The sequence below is a fragment of the Mustela putorius genome, unplaced genomic scaffold (genome assembly GCF_011764305.1).
Source record: "Mustela putorius furo isolate JIRA1106 unplaced genomic scaffold, ASM1176430v1.1 tig00000083_pilon_pilon_pilon, whole genome shotgun sequence".
NCBI classification, from domain to species: Eukaryota; Metazoa; Chordata; class Mammalia; order Carnivora; family Mustelidae; genus Mustela; species Mustela putorius.
In genome coordinates this window covers 9,627,958-9,642,057 of record NW_025421273.1, presented here as the reverse complement: position 1 = coordinate 9,642,057, position 14,100 = coordinate 9,627,958, and the positions used below count along the sequence as shown (strand labels likewise).

Genomic DNA, 14,100 nt, shown 5'->3' with positions numbered 1-14,100 from the left:
TAATTTGACTTCTTCTTTGCCGATTTGGATGCCTTTAATTTCCTTTTGTTGTCTGATTGCTGAGGCTAGGACCTCTAGTCCTATGTTGAATAGCAGTGGTGATAATGGACATCCCTGTCGTGTTCCTGACCTTAGCGGAAAAGCTTTCAGTTTTTCACCATTGAGAATGATATTTGTGGTGGGTTTTTCATAGATGGCTTTGATGATATTGAGGTATGTGCCCTCTATCCCTACACTTTGAAGAGTTTTGATCAGGATGGGATGCTGTACTTTGTCAAATGCTTTTTCAGCATATTGAGAGTATCATATGGTTCTTGTTCTTTCTTTTATTGATGTGTTGTATCACATTGACTGATTTGCGGATGTTGAACCAACCTTGCAGCCCTGAAATAAATCCCACTTGGTCATGATGAATAATCCTTTTAATGTACTGTTGAATCCTATTGGCTAGTATTTTGTTGAGTATTTTCGCATCTGTGTTCATCAAGGATATTGGTCTATAGCTCTCTTTTTTGATGGGATCCTTGTCTGATTTTGGGATCAAGGTGATGCTGGCCTCATAAAATGCGTTTGGAAGTTTTCCTTCCATTTCTATTTTTTGGAACAGTTTCAGGAGAATAGGAATTAGTTTTTCTTTAAATGTTTGGTAGAATTCCCCTGGGAAGCCGTCGGGCCTGGGCTTTTGTTTGTTTGGAGATTTTTAATGACTGTTTCAATATCCTTACTGGTTATGGGTCTGTTCAGGCTTTCTACTTCTTCCTGGTTCAGTTGTGGTAGTTTATAAGTTTCTAGGAATGCATCCATTTCTTCCAGATTGTCAAATTTGTTGGCGTAGAGTTGCTCATAGTATGTTCTTATAATAGTTTGTATTTCTTTGGTGTTAGTTGTGATCTCTCCTCTTTCATTCATGATTTTATTTATTTGGGTCCTTTCTCTTTTCTTTTTGATAATTCAGGCCAGGGGTTTATCAATTTTATTAATTCTTTCAAAGAACCAGCTCCTAGTTTCGTTGATTTGCTCTATTGTTTTTTGGTTTCTATTTCATTGATTTCTGCTCTGATCTTTATGATTTCTCTTCTCCTGCTTGGCTTAGGGTTTCTTTCTTGTTCTTTCTCCAGCTCCTTTAGGTGTAGGGTTAGGTTGTTTACCTGAGACCTTTCTTGTTTCTTGAGAAAGGCTTGTACCACTATATATTTTCCTCTCAGGACTGCCTTTGTTGTGTCCCACAGATTTTGAACCATTGTATTTTCATTATCATTTGTTTTCATGATTTTTTTCAATTCTTCTTTAATTTCCCGGTTGACCCATTCATTCTTTAGAAGGATGCTATTTAGTCTCCATGTATTTGGGTTCTTTTCAAACTTCCTTTGTGGTTGAGTTCTAGCTTTAGAGCATTGTGGTCTGAAAATATGCAGGGAATGATCCCAATCTTTTGATACCGGGTGAGTCCTGATTTAGGACCAAGGATGTGATCTATTCTGGAGAATGTTCCATGTGCACTAGAGAAGAATGTGTATTCTGTTGCTTTGGGATGAAATGTTCTGAATATATCTGTGATGTCCATCTGGTCCAGTGTGTTGTTTAAGGCCTTTATTTCCTTGCTGATCTTTTGCTTGGATGATCTGTCCATTTCAGTGAGGGGAGTGTTAAAATCCCCTACTATTATTGTATTAGTGTTGATGTGTTTCTTTGATTTTGTTATTAATTGGTTTATATTGTTGGCTGCTCCCACGTTGGTGGCATAGATATTTAAAATTGTTAAATCTTCTTGTTGGACAGACCCTTTGAGTATGATATAGTGTCCTTCCTCATCTCTTATGATAGTCTTTGGCTTAAAATCTAATTGATCTGATATAAGGATTGCCACTCCTGCTTTCTTCTGATGTCCATTAGCATGGTAAATTCTTTTCCACCCCCTCACTTTAAATCTGGAGGTGTCTTTGGGCTTAAAATGAGTTTCTTGGAGGTAACATATAGATGGGTTTTGTTTTTTTATCCATTCTCATACCCTGTGTTTTTTGACAGGGGCATTTAGCCCATTAACATTCAGGGTAACTATTGAGAGATATGAATTTAGTGCCATTGTATTGCCTGTAAGGTGACTGTTACTGTATATGGTCTCTGTTCCTTTCTGATCTACCACTTGTAGGCTCTCTCTTTGCTTAGAGGACCCCTTTCAATATTTCCTGTAGCGCTGGTTTGGTGTTTGCAAATTCTTTCAGTTTTTGTTTGTCCTGGAAGCTTTTAATCTCTCCTTCTATTTTCAATGATAGCCTGGCTGGATATAGTATTCTTGGCTGCATGTTTTTCTCGTTTAGTGCTCTGAAAATATCATGCCAGCTCTTTCTGGCCTGCCAGGTCTCTGTGGATAAGTCAGCTGCCAATCTAATATTTTTGCCATTGTATGTTACAGACTTCTTTTCCCGGGCTGCTTTCAGGATTTTTTCTTTGTCATTGAGACTTGTAAATTTTACTATTAGGTGATGGGGTGTGGGCCTATTCTTATTGATTTTGAGGGGCGTTCTCTGAACCTCCTGAATTTTGATGCTTGTTCCCTTTGCCATATTGGGGAAATTCTCCCCAATAATTCTCTCCAGTATACCTTCTGCTCCCCTCTCTCTTTCTTCTTCTGGAATCCCAATTATTCTAATGTTGTTTCTTCTTATGGTGTCACTTATCTCTCGAATTCTCCCCTCGTGGTCCAGTAGCTGTTTGTCCCTCTTTTGCTCAGCTTCTTTATTCTCTGTCATTTGGTCTTCTATATCACTAATTCTTTCTTCTGCCTCATTTATCTTAACAGTGAGAGCCTCCATTTTTGGTTGCACCTCATTAATAGCTTTTTTTATTTCAACTTGGTTAGATTTTAGTTCTTTTATTTCTCCAGAAAGGGCTTTTATATCTCTCGAGAGGGTTTCTCTAATATCTTCCATGCCTTTTTCGAGCCCGGCTAGAACCTTGAGAATTGTCATGCTGAACTCTAGATCTGACATATTACCAATGTCTGTATTGATTAGGTCCCTAGCCTTCGGTACTGCCTCTTGTTCTTTTTTGTGTGTTGAATTTTTCCGTCTTGTCATTTTGTCCAGATAAGAGTATATGAAGGAGCAAGTAAAATACTAAAAGGGTGGCAACAACCCCAGGAAAATATGCTTTAATCAAATTAGAAGAAATCCTAAACCATGAGGGGGGAGAAGGGGGATAAAAAGAGGTTCAAAAAGGAAGAAAGAAAAAAAAAAGAAAAAAGAAAAAAAAAGAAAAGAAAAGAATTAAAAAAAGAAAATAAATAAGAAAAATATAAAAAAGAAAAAATATATATATTGGATAAACTAGTTAAAAAAACGTTAGAAAAGAAAAAGGTAAAAGTTAAGAAAAATTTTACCAGAAGGCGAGAAAAAAAGCAAAAACTGAAGAAGAAAAAAATTCAATTAACTGCAAGACTAAAAAAAAAATCACAGGGAAAAAGCCATGAGTTCCGTGCTTTGCTTTCTCCTCCTCTGGAATTCTGCTGCTCTCCTTGGTATTGAAACCGCACTCCTTGGTAGGTGAACTTGGTCTCGGGGGGATTTCTTGTTGATCTTCTGGGGGAGGGGCCTGTTGTAGTGATTCTCAAGTGTCTTTGCCCCAGGCGGAATTGCACTGTCCTTAGCAGGGGTCGGGGTGAGTAATCCGCTCGGGTTTGCTTTCAGGAGCTTTTGTTCCCTGAGCGCTTTCCGTAGAGTTCTGGAGGACGGGAATACAAATGGCGGCCTCCTGGTCTCTGGCCCAGAGGAGCCGAGAGCCCAGGGCCCCACTCCTTAGTGCGCCCTCAGAGAACAGCACCCAGTTACTCTGGGAGGTCTGCCTGACCTCCGGCCACACTCCGAGCTCACTGAGCTTGCGAGGTAACACTGAGCTGTGAGCTTACTGTCGGCTCTGTCTCTGCAGCCGGCTTTCCCGTTCCAATACCCACAAGCTCTGGGACACTCAGACACTCCCGATCCTTCTGTGACCCTGCGGGACTTGAGGCCACGCTGACCCCGCGTGGACTTCGCCCCGGTTTAGCCTCTGGAGCGATGTCCCTCAGCGGAACAGACTTTTAAAAGTCCTGATTTTGTGCGCCATTGCTCCACAGCTTGCCAGGAGCCGGCCCCTCCCCCCACAGTCTATCTTCCCGTCGCTTTGGATTTACTTCTCCGCCGGTGCTACCTTTCAGAAAGTGGTTGTTTTTCTGTTTCCAGAATTGCTGTTCTTCTCTTCAATCTGCCGATGGATTTTCAGGTGTTTGCAATCTTTAGATAAGCTATCTAGCTGATCTCCGGCTAGCTGAAGTAGTAGTCTCAGCCTGCTACTTTTCCGCCATCTTGACTCCTCCTCCCTGGCTTTTTCTTTTAAGCTGAAATGTCTGTTGCTAAATATCAAGATTCCTTTTCAAAAATAATGCCACTGAACTCTCAGGAAAAATCCAATCAAGTATTAATGGCTCTACTAAATCAAACAGAAAGACTGTTTTTTGTTTTTTGATTTCTTAATTTCAAACTCCCTTTCTACCATTTTCCTAAATTCTCGGGTCTTTCTCAGTTTTGTGGCTGTAGAGCTTTTTGGGAATTACTGGAGTAATTCCCAATTCTCAGTTTTGTGGCTTTAGAGCTTTTTGGGAATTAGTGGAGTTCTCTCTTGCTTAAGTACTGGAGTAGAGGGAAAGACCTCTTTATAGTAGATGTCATGTTGTCAACTTAGAGTAATCTCCAGTCTGAAAACATTGACCTATTCATAACTCTGCAGCACCCAATCATATGCTCTTGGATACATTATATGAAACTTTCTGGCATTAATATCTTGGTTTCCCATGAAGGATTAAATATGTGCAATCTTTTTTGGCAGAGCCATTCATAAAGGTTCAGATTTCCTCCTAAGAATGTCTTATTTTGTGTTGCTTTGCAGAAGCCACATGAAATCTTGGGAATCCTATCCACTGGGAATTCTTGTTGGATGGCAGCAAGTGCTCCATTTGCAAACATGCAAACACAAATATCCCAATGAAAGTTTTATTTATGTATATGAATTGAAGGAGTTTTGTAATGGAAAAAATATAAGTTATACTTTCCCTGACTTATTTATTGTCGCTCCATCTCCATAAATACCTTATGCTTTAGCCTCCCCAAATCACATCTAGTCCTGAAAAATACTATGGTTCTCTTTTCACTCTTTGTTTGCCTAGTATGTCCATCAAGCCTGTTGCTACCTGGCAAACATACATTCATTTTTCCTGACTCAACTCAAGTGCCCATTCCTCTTTAACGCTTTCCCAAATTCTCTTCCTTTTTTCCAGCAGATTGGTTTTGATATTCCCTTTTTGAATTTTTTAAAAATTTTTTTGTTAACATATAATGTATTACTTGTTTCAGGGGTACAGTTCTGTAAATCATTAATCTTACACCATTCACGGCACTCACCATAGCACATACCCTCCCCAATGTCCATTACCCAGCCACCCCATCACTCCCACCCCCTCCTCTCCAGCAACCCTTAGTTTGTTTCCTGATATTACGAGTCTCTTATGGTTTGTCTCCCTTTCTGGTTTCATCTTGTTTCATCTTTCTCTCCCTTCCCCTATGATCCTCTGTCTTGTTTCTTCAATTCCTCATATCAGTGAGATCATATGATAATTGTCTTTTTCTGATGGACTTATTTCACTTAACATATACCCTTTAGTTCTGTCCATTCAAGTCATTGCAAATGGCAATGGGTTTTTTCTTGTTGTTGTTTTGTTTTTTTTATGGCTGCATAGTACTCCCTTTAAAAAATCACCCTATATTTATACCTGTTGTAATAATTAATTGATTATATTGAAATTCTCTTTTTTGTTTACATATGTAATTGTATATCCCCAGATCTTCCAGGCTTGGAGAATAAAACATATGGTCATAATAACTTGAGAAAAAGGCATTTGTCTGGCTTCTTTCTCCAAAGTTAGTAGTCATAGAATGTCCTATATGAACCTGTTAAGTAGTCCTGTTAATTTTCAAGTGGTAGACAGCATTTTTTTCTTTTGTATTATGTTCTACTGATGTCACTTGGAAGGCACCATCACCAAGAAGTCCTATTTAGTGCTCTGAGTATCTTACAGAAGTTTTTATAAATTACTCTTCTGGTATTTCCTCTCCCACCAGACACACAAAACACAGTGAGAAAAGATGTCCTTTTATTTTAGAGCTACAGCATTTAAATACAGGAAGAGCTTGTTTGTATATGTAATACACATGTGCTATATTAGAAGTTCAAGGCATGGGGCACCTGGGTGGCTCAGTGGGTTAAGCCACTGCCTTCGGCTCAGGTCATGATCCCAGGGTCCTGGGATCGAGTCCCGCATCGGGCTCTCTGCTGAGCAGAGAGCCTGCTTTCCCCTCTCTCTCTGCCTGCCTCTCTGCCTACTTGTGATCTCTCTCTCTCTGTCAAATAAATAAATAAATAATCTTTAAAAAAAAAAGAAGTTCAAGGCAGTATTGTTAGAGAACAAAAAAAAAATGCCTAAGAAAAGTTTTGATTGAGGTGTTTCAGTTATCTAGAAAATGTTATCTCAAATTGCAAAGATAAATTATTCTGAGAGGCTTTCTCCCTTTATCACATATGTATGTGTGAATACATATGTGATATATAATAATTGCAATACCTTTATTGTATAATACATTCTTCCTTTCCCAAAAGCTAAAATAATCTTTTTTTTTTTTACTTCTTTACAATCCTACTGATTGATATCATATAGGTACCAAAGTTATTTTCTATTAAGTATTTTTTTAAATATTTATTTCTTTGGCAGAGGTGGATCACAAGTATGCAGAGAGGCAGGCAGAGAGAGAGGAGGAAGCAGGCCCCCTGCCAAACATAGAGCCCGATGCGGGGCTTGATCCCAGGACCCTGAGATCATAACCTGAGCCGAAGGCAGAGGCCTTAGCCCACTGAGCCACCCAGGCGCCCCTTAAGTATTTTTATAATACCAAATTTCCAAAACAGTATACTGTTTCTTTTGATAATGAAATGCCAGATATCACTTCCCTGTCTGTCTCTCAGAATTCCATGGTCAGAATCCCTGGGAGGAAGATATTTTTACCTTCATACATCAATACTCAATGGAAATATTTTCTATCTTGCTGCAGTAGGGAAAGAACTTTGTTATTTGTTTTTCAAGGGATTATACTCTTTTTGTTCAGAAATGGTTGTTATAATCATTAAATACTCAAATTAAGACATTTAAAATTATTAAAATATGAATGCAAAAGAAAAGAATTGTGGTCTTTTCATAAGCTAATCAAAATAATTAAAATTAATTTGAATCTTTTGGAAAAGAATCCATAAAAACTGCCAAAGTTGATGTGGGAAGACAAAGAGATAACAATTTTAAAAATCTAGATTTATTCTATATAAATTGTTTTGTAAGTATCTTTAAATTCTCACTTTTGTTTTGGGGATCCCCAAGATCACCGCCAGGTTTGATGATTCACCAGAAAGACTCACAGAACTCAGAAAGCTGTTATACTCATAGTTACAGTTTATTTCAGCAGAAAGATACAGATTAAGATCAGTAAGATGAGAAGTACATAAGACAGTGTCTAGAAGAGACCAGGCATGAGTTTCAGTGTTCCTTTCACAGTGAGGTTATATGGAGAACACTCAACTCTCGCACCAATGATAGGTGAGATGTATAACGTTTGCCAGCCATGGAAGCTCTCTTGAACCTTGTGTCCAGGGTTTATATTGGAGTTCAGTCACATAGGCATGGAGGCCACATGACTGACCTGACCTATTTAGTTAGTGTCTAGCTCTGCTGGGTGTCAAAATGATACAGTGCTCCAGAGCCCAAAGTAAATAAAATAAAATTAAGTTATATTAAAAAAGAAAGAGAGAGAGAAGAGAGGCATTCAGTATACTGCGTTCTTAGCATAACCTATATGCCATGGCCTGAGGTCTCAGGTATACAAAGACAGTCTTATCAAGTAAGATATTCCAAGAGTTTAGAAATTACCTCCCAGGAACCAGTTAAGAACAGGTCCTTTCATTGGAATGTATAGGATTTGAGCATGCAAAGCCTGCCAGTTTAACCCTTTATTGGGGTTTTTCTTAAATACAATGTAACCGTCATGCATCATTTCACTTTGGAGACATCCAAGCTGAAATGATGCATCACGGTTACATTGCATTTAGGAAAAACTGTGGTCCACCAATTCCCCGTGGATATACTCAAAGAAAAAGCCTTGTTCCAATCTCAGAAGATTGACAAAGGGGTGTGTGTGTGTGTGTGTGTGTGTGTGTGTGTGTGTTTCAGTTGAAGTAAAACATTTAAAACAGCACATATCATTTTTTATTCATTTTTTAAATTTTTAAAAAAGATTTTGCTTTTTGACAGAGAGAACACAAGCAGGGAGAGTAGGAGAGAGGGAGAGGGAGAAGCAGGTTCCCTCATGGGCAGGCAGCCTGATGTGGAGTTTGATCCCAGGACCTTGGGATTATGACCTCAGCTGAAGGCAAATTCTTAATCATTGAGCCACCCAGGCACACCAAGATTTCTCTTTTATATTGGCTTTTTAATTTCCTATTTGTCTAACTCATCTGCCAAAAAAGTGCATCTAATGAGCTTTAAATGATCTTAAAATTCTCATAGCCATGAAACAGCATACAACATAAAGACAGAGTGAAGATTATAAATATATATTACATATATAGTATTTATATTTATATAATATATAATAATATTATATAATTATAATATTATATCATATGTGTGTATATATACATACACATGCACACCATATATATATGTGTGTGTGCACATATATATATACATATATATATATATATAAAGTAACCAAATTATTCTCAACAAATCATAAATAGAAATGGTACAAAAACCATCATCATCCAACATGTTTAAATACTGATCCTTACCTTGTGCTTCTTTGCAGATATGGCTCCAAACTTCAAATATCAAATAAAAGATACTGAAATAGACAAATAAAAGATACTGAAGTAGACACATGTAAGGAAACAAGCAACAGTGTTTTAAATTGGGGATGTGGAGAGTCCTTTTTTGTTCTTCTTTGTGCTCCACAGCATGCCACTAGTGAAACAGACCTGTCTCCACACAACCTTAACCCCCTGCCCACTGCAGAGAGGATTTGGCTGCATATACCAAATCCATGGGATCAGATCCTCTCCTTGCTACACATTTTTGTTTTACACAACTGCATGTAACTTCTCTACTAAAGAATCTCTTTTCTGCACACAGGAAGGGTCCCTGCCAGCTTTCTTAGGACTGAAGGGGAATATCAACATGATTATTCTAAAGATATTCAACTGTGCAGTATATGTTAGAACTATAGTAACCACCTTAACATTAGGTATGGGATTTGACATGGAAGACAAAGACTATCAGTGAGTGAGCCATCACTATTTTTATAGAATTACCTATATTTTATTTAATCATTTGTAGCACATTAATGATAAATTTGTAAGAAGTTATTTATTTGGATTGTGCTCTGCTGAACCTCACAATATCCCAACTTCCAGTGCTCTAGATTCAGTCTTACAGAAAAATTATTTTTATACTCAGTGCACAAATTCATTGTTAATTTTTTGGCATTTTCACTCAAGACCTCTGTAAATATTTAAATAATAATCATAAGAGTATAAAATTAAATTTTTTATCTTAAATCATCTTCAAAATAATTTCAATAAAAATGTGAGAACAATCCAAAAAGTATTGATAGTCACATTTTGTCCGTGAGAAAAATAAATATATTGAGTAATGAACTATCGATTGAATGTTGATGAACTCGAGTTTATCTTGAAACTTCTATCTTGTATTGGTGAACAGCTAGAGTTTGATGTCTCTTCACTGATTATGAAAGCAGGTGGGTTGGAACAGCTCTAGGAAGAACAGGTTCCTGACATTTTCTTAACAGAGATACCTATGCATACAATTTAATTAATCTAACAACTTATTTATTGCCATCTTTTTGCACAACAAATGCTAGGTGCTAGTGGGAGGAAAAATCAATATTGTATTGGATAAATATACAGAAAAATTGGTACTTATGAAAGTAGGCTTCATATAGAAGCAAGGCAATACATTTTCTAAAACAAATATTAAATATTTAACATGTACACAAAATTATAAGGCAAGCCTGTAAGTGTGATTATTTTCTTTCCAACTAAAAATTATCATACCATAAAATTAGCATCAACTTGTACTTCCTTATTTTCATGCATTGCATGAAGACAATATTCTGGAATGTGTTGGTATATCATCTCTGTATGTTAAGAGTATACTTCATCTCCTAGCTCTTGTTTTTTGCCTACATGATTACTCCATGATAAGGCTAGTTAATTATTTTGTCTGAATGAAATAGAATAGATGATAGAGTAGTGATTGAGTCGATGAAAAAATTTGTACACTTTTGTATGTACATCAAGATAATTTAAAATACTGACTCTGTTGACCTCTTATAATATAAAATTAGTGTTCATTTTATTACTTAAGCTGCATTATTTATCTTGATTAATGTAATTTTAACTTTATTTTATCCAATAAAATAAGTTGCTGAGTTTATCCTGTAAATTACTGTAGTTTTATTTTCATCTATCCCTAAATCCTGGCTAGTAGATGAGGAAGTTATTCTATAATAGTGATGTCCAGGAAAGTATCAGTGTGGTGAACCCAATTATCTGGCTTCTCAAATTTTTTTATAATGAACCTGCTCTGCAGCCCATGTCATTCATGTCTTTGAATGAAAGTGACCCTGTCTTAGGTAGAAATTATTATAGGTGAATTAGTGATGATATGTCCCCCCCCCCTTTTTTTTAAAGAGAGATTGAGAATGAGGTACTAAGGGCAGGGGAAGAAGGAGAGAGAAATTTTAGCAGGGGCTTAAGCAGGGCTCAGTCTCACAACTCTGAGATCGTGATTTGATCCAAAATCAAGAGTAGGACACTTAACTGACTGAGCTGCCCAGATGCCCCCAGTGATGATATTTTAAAGGAATATAGAATATTACATGTATTTTATCAGTGACATAATTTAAGAATTTTAAAGATCATTATTATATTTTATATGTATTGTAGAAATATTGTCCCTTTTCTAATGTTTATTATTTTATGGACATCAATGACAGAAACTTCAAAAAAGGATATAATAATACTTCAGATTTTTAAGGTGTTGCTTTTGTTTTTTGTCTTTATTTATTTTTTTTAACAATCCTTGTTAAGGTTAAATTGGGTAAGTATTGTTTTATAACCACAAGGAAGAAAGAGAGAGGGAGGGAGAGAGGGAAAAAGAGAGTCTCCTGTCAAGGAATTCCATTAAATATTCTCTCTGGGGGAAAAATGTGTCAAAAAACTAGAGAAGTTGCGGAAATTGATAGAATAAATAAATTAACTTCTTGTAAAATCATTTTCCACATCATTAGAACATTTGTTTTCAAATGTCAGAAGCAGATGAAATAATTTTACTAGAGATATTGTTTCAAGGATGAGGCTAAAACTCACAAAGCACTAGAACAAATGGAGGATACAATACCTCCCAAAGGTATATATTAAGACTAAATTGCACATTGGGTAGAAAAAATAGTGCTTTTTGTGACTGAACTTTGGAGTTGTTTCTGTATGGACTTGGGGTAATTACACATGATGAAATATTGTACAGCATAGACAGCAATATCTGCCAGCTGTATTTATTAAGATTGAATGTACATGGAGCACTAAAATGCCATACAATACAATTTGTTATGTTAAATTTTAAGAAATTCCAAGGCAGATTAAAAATGACATTAGAACAAATTGACTATCTTTGCCTTCTGCTATACATCTTCCCCTATTATGGGCTTTTTTTTTTCTTTTTTTATCATTAGCAACCTTCATTTCCTTGGCTTAAACAGACATCTACCTCCTTGAAAAGCCTTTAATTTTTTCCTTTTCTTTTTCCTCTTTTATTTTTTTCTTATTTTTTTTTTACTTCTATTATCCACGTTTGCTTTAATGCCAAAATTAATGACACTTTTAAATGTATTCTTTCATTTTAAGCTTTAGACACCTGACCTTTCCTGAGTATATAATCTCTTTTTTCTTCATCTTTCCCCAGTTACTCAAGGGCAGCTAATTAAATAGCATCCATAGCAGAGGAGGAGAAACAGCCACACTTGCTTGCAATGCCTTTCATCTCAGCATTAAATTGCACTTAGAATTCATAAAATATGGTCTGGTTCAATAGACTATTCCATGTTTAAGACATACAGTCCTGGCATCCTCAGGTTAAGTGGAATCAGTTGCCCTGAACAGGATGTTTCTCTTCTTTATATTATAATAGGGATATAATGCCTGTGCTAGGAAATGATATTGACCTCAGATCCATGGCTCATTAAAAGACGGTACAGAGTTTAGAAAAACTGGTACTAACAAACATGTGCTTTAGACTGTTTAAAGCAGCATGTAATTGCAGTTAATTCTAGCATAAACTGAGTGAAACTACAGGAAAGTGGGATTTTATGTCCTCCATGTCATTCCTTATGCTCCACAAGTAAGTGAAACCATATGATAATTGACTTTCTCTGCTTGACTTATTTCACTCAGCATAGTCTCTTCTAGTCCCCTCCATGTTGCTACAAAGTTGGGTATTCGTCCTTTCTGATGGAGGCATAATACTCCATTGTATATACATGGACAATATCTTCTTTTTTGTTGTTGTTTTGTTTTAGAGGGTTTAAAAAATTTTTTTTTAATTTAATTTTTTTTCAGTGTTCCAAGATTCATTGTTTATACACCAAACCCAGCACTCCCTGCAATACATGCCCTCCTTAATACCCATGGACCATATCTTCTTTATCCATTCATGCATTGAAGGACATCTTGGCTCTTTCCACAATTTGGCAACTGTGGCCATTGCTGCTATGAACAGTGGGGTACAGGTGGCCCTTCTTTTCACTACATCTGTATATTTGAGGTAAATACCCAGTAGTGCAATTGCAGGGTCATAGGAAAGCTCTATTTTTCATTTCTTAAGGAATCTCCATGCTGTTTTCCAAAGTGGCTACACCAACTTGCATTCCCACCAACAGTGTAAGAGTGTTCCCTTTCTCCACATCCTCTCCAACACATGTTGTTTCCTGTCTTGTTGATTTTGGCCATTCTAACTGGTGTAAGATGGTATTTCAATGTAGTTTTGATTTGAATCTCCCTAATGGCTAATGATGATGAACATTTTTTCATGTGTCTGTTAGCCATTTGTATGTTTTCTTTGGAGAAGTGGCTTCAATTTCTAACTAGCTTGCAGGTAACTCATTAAATAAAAAGGCTTAAAATATGCACTTGCTGGAAACTGCTTCATGTCAAGCAAGCATCTTTGATTCTATGATTTTCTATCTTTTTTCCTTTTCATGGTTATTAGAAATGAATAGCCAGCTATAAATAAAGGTTCAGGTTGTTTGGCAATAGTTATTTTAAAGGGGAAACTAAATGCCTTTTTAATTTGGAAACAAACCTAAAACAAATGATCATGTTAGTTAAAGTGCTTCCCTTGGGGGATGTGATAGGTAAGAATGGGCAATAGGATTTGGCATGGAGTAGATAATCTTGGAATGCAGTATAGCTGCAAGAAATATTTTGATTTGCCTTCCTGTTGGTTTCTTGGCTGGGGTTCCTGGCACAAAGTGAGAAAATCAAATTAATAGGAATATGTGAAGTTTTAATATTTTATGTTAAAGTGCCATTTTAAAATTAGTCTAAAAATAATCAAGCCGGGTTTGAATTCACCATCTAAGACCAGTAATTAGATTTATGCACTGTGATGTTATGGTTCCAAATCAGAACTCAAAGTGGATGAAGAATAAGGCTGGCTAAAACCAGCCAGCTTGTCCATGGCTGAAAAGAAAACGGAACAGATAAGAGAGACATTATATCTTCACTAAAAGTTGTCACCCATTTCTAAATTTAACTGCTTAAGTCTCCAGTGTCTAAATAAGATCATGGTGTATCAATTTTTTTCCATTATGTTCAGCTAGCCAACATATAGTATATCATAATTTTTTTGTTGCAGTGTTCAATGATTCATCAGTTGCATATAACACCCAGTCCTCA

General features: G+C 36.4%; 1 protein-coding gene across 2 annotated transcripts in view; it reads left to right on the top strand.

The window, feature by feature from the left end:
- INPP4B (inositol polyphosphate-4-phosphatase type II B) overlaps positions 1–14,100 on the top strand; it is an 830,315-nt gene that overhangs the window by 196,217 nt on the left and 619,998 nt on the right. The window lies entirely within an intron of this gene.